Source organism: Mesitornis unicolor, unplaced genomic scaffold, assembly GCF_000695765.1.
Source record: "Mesitornis unicolor isolate BGI_N332 unplaced genomic scaffold, ASM69576v1 scaffold38774, whole genome shotgun sequence".
Lineage (NCBI taxonomy): Eukaryota > Metazoa > Chordata > Aves > Mesitornithiformes > Mesitornithidae > Mesitornis > Mesitornis unicolor.
Window position 1 is genome coordinate 1 of NW_010180112.1, and position 5,644 is coordinate 5,644.

Below are 5,644 nucleotides of genomic sequence, written 5' to 3' on the forward strand. Positions count from 1 at the left end.
CCCCCCAGCTCCCACTTTATACTGAGGTCAAAGCGGGGGGAGGAAAAAAAACCGACAAAAACACAAAACAAACAAACAAACCAAAAGACCAAAAAGCGAGGCAGGGAACGGGGAGAGGGAGGGAGCCCCACGCTTAGTCCCCCGAGGATCTGCTGTTTCCCTGGGCTGGCAGCATGGAGAGGAAATCCCGGGAGCAAGAGCTTCTGAACTTGATCTCAACTCCAGGAGTCTTGTCTGAAGTGCTGATCTTCTTCTATAGCTGCTCAGCCATAGCGCTTTAGCCCTAGCCACGATATTTATATATCCATGTGCGTTGGTACCTATTACATCACCACCTACTGCTGTCTGCTGCAGCCCTTCGGTTTAGCTGAAAGTCAAATTATCACCCCTAGATGCTTAACAACTCCGAAGCGTCTTGAAGGGAAAGGGTGTGCAGCACTGGTGCTAAACAAGGTGGACAGCAGAAACTTTTGAAAAGAAAAGGTCATATTTTGCGTTCATCACAGCAGCTTCTTTCTCTCTCTCTCTCTTTCTTTCCTTCTTTCTTTCTTTCTCTTCCTTTCTTCCTTTCTCTTCCTTTCTTCTCTCTCTTTCTCCTCTCTCTTTCTTTCTTTCTCTTTTCTTTCTCTTTTTCTCTTTTGTAAGTGCGAAATGCTAATGTAGGACACAAAAATCAAAGAATGCCCAGCACACTTTCCCCACAACACAATGTATGACTTTGTGGAAATCTGTGGAATTTCAGCTTTTGCTGTATCCAAGCGACATAGTTTACAGTTTGCTGGATGCAGAAAAATTCCCTTCATTAAAAGCCAAAATAGTTGTTGCATGGGAGGTTTAAGAAATGTAAAATGAAATAACTTGTAAAAAATTCACAAAGGGCCAAAGCTTTAATAAAGATGAAAACATTTAAAGAGGCAGCATGCTCTCAAAAAAGGTGATAATGTTTTTAATACTAAGTATCCCTTTAAGAAATCAGAAAGCACAGCATTACTGTGGAGTACAAGACGTGTGAGCTCCCTCTTAGTCACTGTACTGATAGGGGCTGTAGCAATATGAGTTTATTCCTGAGCTTTAGAGGCTGCCCATTACTGCAGGAATTGCTGTGCTCTGTAATGGTATGATTATTTTCTAATCTGTGCTATGCATACATTTACTTAGATGTTGCTGTCGTGTCTTAATGATGCCGTTGTTCCTAGGTAATGACTTCATTTGGTTTAAGTTTATGAAATAGAAGCTCAGTATTTAAAGGCAGAAGTTTTGACGCCATCAGTCTAGAATTACTTTGGTTAGAGCAAATCCCATATGTTTTGTCACCTTCCTTAGCTAAAGCCTGGGCCCTCAACAGGTTTTTAGAATCAACAGGTAAGGAGACATAAGAACAATTTTGGAAAGTCCTGAATTAATATGAAAGTGTGTGTGTGTTTGTGGGAAGTGGTTTGTGACTCAAGTCCTTTATAGCCTGAGGACATTTTAGCCTTTCACGCCAGTAAAGCTCTCCTGCTGTTCCAGCAAAGGATGCGAGAGAAAAGAGAATTGCCCCAAGCCAGATGACAGCTCACCTAGGTGCGAAAATCTCTGACCTTCGCTAAACCTAAGCAAACTTAGATGATGTGCTTTTATTTCTTCTTGTGAGGTGCAGATGCTTTGTGGGTGATTGCAATCTGGTGCTATAGAGGTAGAAGTCTCCTAGGTGTAGTTCTGTCTCAATGTCAGACAAGTTATTTTCTCTGTGTGTGTTTAAAGACAGTAGAATTTAGATTTTTCTCTGTGGAGGTTTACTGGCTGGCAAATCCATTGAGGTCAAATGCACAGATATTTACTACATTTCTTTTTGCATTGGGTCTATCCAGACTGCTCTGACAAAGCCCAGTGGAGTGGTTCTGGATGCAAACTCATGGGTTTGGAAACTGCTCTGCTCTGCAGGGGCTGTGCTGGACCCCAGGGTCCTTAGAACAGTGTGATCCCACCTCACTTCAAAATCTGAGTTATTTGCTGTTAGCAAACAGCAGTGGATGAATTTGGGATTAAGTTTGTTTACCCTCTGAAGGATAAGGCAAAGGAGTGGTGCTTGTGCCAATACAACTACCCAGCAGCTTCCCCCCTGTAGCAGAAGTGAAGTCCAACACCCACAGCTAATGGGTCAGGGCCAGGCCTGCTCGACCTTACTGTCACTGACAGCGATTGCCTCTGACCCAAAACAGCACAAACTCTGAGGCCTCAGCCCTGTGAATGTGGAAGCATGTTAAATCTTGAAGTTAGGGACAGGCACTGGAGCTGCACCAGGAGGCTGTGGTACCTTCATCCCTTTGGTACATATGGGTCCTAAAATGTCCTGTTAGGCTCTGAGTCCATATGTTTGCAAGATTAGGTTCTAAATGATTACATAGAGCATTGAGAACATCAAATTATGTTGTCACAATATCACTGATAAATAAGGGATATTTCTACAAGTTCATTATTAAACTTGTTACAGAACTAAATGACACTTTTTCCATAAAGACTTCAAATGAATTTTTCTGAGAGGAAAGCAGCAGCTTTCCAGCTAAGAATGAAACTATGAGGTGTGGGTTTGTTTTTAAATTTTATATGTTAATGTGTGTCTGAGCTTGGGTACAGTCTACCTATGAAACATTAGTCCTAATGCTTCCAAGCCCTCATATCACTGAGTTTGTATTACCTGTGAAAAATCTATAGGGATGAAAGCAAAGCAGAATTGCAGCATTTCCAACTTGCAACAGGTGTAAATGACAGGTGGAAACTGCCGACAACACAGACATTTCCAACTGGAAATTATTGTCACAGGAAACCATTGAAGCAGTATATTCCCTATAGAAGCCATGAAACTGTGTCAGCAAGGCTCTCCATCTTCCCATCAGCTTTCATGCAGTGAGAGGGAGCTGGGTGTCTCCAGATCATCTCATAATTAATTCTTTTGAATCTCCCACATCATGCCATGCTCCATTGCTCTGTGCTCGCTATGCCTGGTGTCACACACCCTTTCACAGCAATAATTTCAATATTAAAACAGGTAAAATGTCTTCATCTTTGTTTTGGCTCTGTTCCCTAGGAAGCATATGGGGATGTCACAGTTCAGACAGCTCTTCTTTCCAAATTCCTCTAGCCTTAAAGTACAGAAAAGAAGAAAGGATTCAAAGATTTCAGGTCCACACCCGGATTCGAGCCCCATATCATGAATTTTGGAAGAAAAAGGGAAAAGAAGGAGAAATCTGGAATATCTTTACAACATTTATGGAAATTATTCTGCAATAGCATTAGCACAGCTGTCATCCCAACTTGTCTGTCTATATCTCTAAAGAGGTTTAAGTCCACAATTTAAAAATCAATTTACATATTTATTAACCTCAGTAAATAGATGTAAATGACCCTGAAGGATATTACTCATGAGCTTTTTTTACTGAAGGCAAATATTGTACTGAGATCCTTTGATCTGGAAGGATGGGGAGTGGACTGGAAGGGACATGGAGAAGTATATTGTTAGGAAAAAATCCCTTTCACCATGTTTGCGTGCTATGAAGACAAGGTAAGAAAGCAGGCCCATACCCCAGCTCCCCCTTTGCACACCCCCCTTGTAATTATGATTATTCTGGAAGACAACTACCCAGCGATCTGCAGAACGGACTCGCCTGAGAAAGCTTTCTCACATTCACATCTGGCTGCCTCTCTGTGTGAGCAGGGGCAGTGGTCCTGGGAGAGGAGGCACGCTGGAATGCAGCATGGGGCTGGGGGCCCAAGCCCCGAATGGCCAGGGCGGCTGGAAGACCTTCGCCATCCAGGCCTCTGCTGCCTGCATAACACACCCACACACAAGCTAGCGAGTCATATGCACCTCCCTCCCTCTTTCTTTTCTTTTCTTTCTTTTCTTTCTTTTCTTTCTTTTCTTTCTTTCTCTGTTTGCAGCTGGTCTATTTGATCTCTGTGTGCCTGGGCTGTTTGCTGTTGTGAGCGTCTTGCCATGATCAAAACCTTATTATCTTAAGTGATGTTGTAGTGTTTTATATACATCTGGCACCTCCCTCCCTCTTTCTTTTCTTTCTTTTCTTTCTTTTCTTTCTTTTCTTTCTTTTCTTTCTTTTCTTTCTTTTCTTTCTTTCTCTGTTTGCAGCTGGTCTATTTGATCTCTGTGTGCCTGGGCTGTTTGCTGTTGTGAGCGTCTTGCCATGATCAAAACCTTATTATCTTAAGTGATGTTGTAGTGTTTTATATTGGAAAAAGGCAGTGGAGTATAGCAGCAGGCAGCTACACTACTGGGCAGATAAAGGCGCCAATACCTCTCACCAGTGTATTTGGATTGATTCAGTGAGAAGCTGAACATCACTTTGCTTGTGATGGGTAGGGACCTTTTCAGCAGGTACTCCATCTGCTGCTATTGAGCTTGTGCACTTGTACATATCAGTATATCTCTGTATAAAGCAGAGGAGAGGAGTGGACACAAATATATCGGAGAGGACACAACTGCATCTACCTGTGTGGCTCCTGTAGGTCTTCAGTAGCTTAGAGTTGCAATTCACACTTCCATCTTGTGGCCATGCTGCTCATACACTTCTGCTGCTACATTGATGGGCACCAAGGAGCTCCAACTGGAAGATCAAGCCACAGACATTTGTCCTTCTGTGAACTACATTCAGTGCCCTGGCAGCCTTTTTCTCAGCTTCTGTGCTTGATTCCTTTGCTTTATTGCTTCTGAGCTGTAAGGTTGCTGTTCCTGTAACATCAGCTCAAAAGTATGAGAGGGTAGTGTGGTGAGAGCAACCCTCTGGGAGACCTGAGGCCATTAGGCAAGCAACCTGACGTGGTAATGATAGAACATTTCCTTGTCCTGCTGGTCCTTGTCACTGACTGACATATGAACAGCTCTCAGGTGAAGAAACGTGTCTGGTGCCTCTGCCTCTCACCCTGTTTCTGCAGAATGCAGCTTTGCTCCATCCTTTTATTTTACTATGCATTTCCTACAGCAAAAATTCCCAACCCTGCTGTTGCTACCACACTATGTTTTCAGCAGTTTTCTTTGGTCCATTGTCTTTTGCTCTGCTATTAGCTCTTTTTGCTGCACATGCTGCACTCCCTTTTTCTGTAGCTCTTCTACTCTCTTCTCCACCCTCAGGACAAGATGACAGGCTTACAGAAGCAAATGTCCTTCATGGAAGTTACATTCATGGTAAAGGATGGCAAAACAACACCCAAACTTCAGCTGCAAGGTTGAAGGATGTGTCCTACATGGTGGATCTTCCGTAGTCACCTTTATAGTGCCACTTACTTGAATGTGTGAACTATAGCTGGCGTGAAAATGAGCTTTGGAGAGAGCTGCCATGAGAACCAGCTAAGAGAGGAATTCTTAGCAGCCCTAAGTGAGGTTTCTCTCTGATGTTTTGATTAGTGACAGTTCCTGAAGCCTGACATGCTTTTCAGTGAGGCAGTGGGGCAAGTGGAAAAACACGGAGGATCTGAGGACTCTTCAGGAGTATCACTGGAGTTCGTATTACTGCAGAGCAGGACTTAGTTGGATATGACAATGAATATGTCCTGGGAAGTCATCAGTCAAACCAGGTAATTTCTGAAAGCAATCATGTCCATCATGTCCTGGGGTCTTGTCATAGCCTCACAGCCCTCACCCTCATGAAGTTTG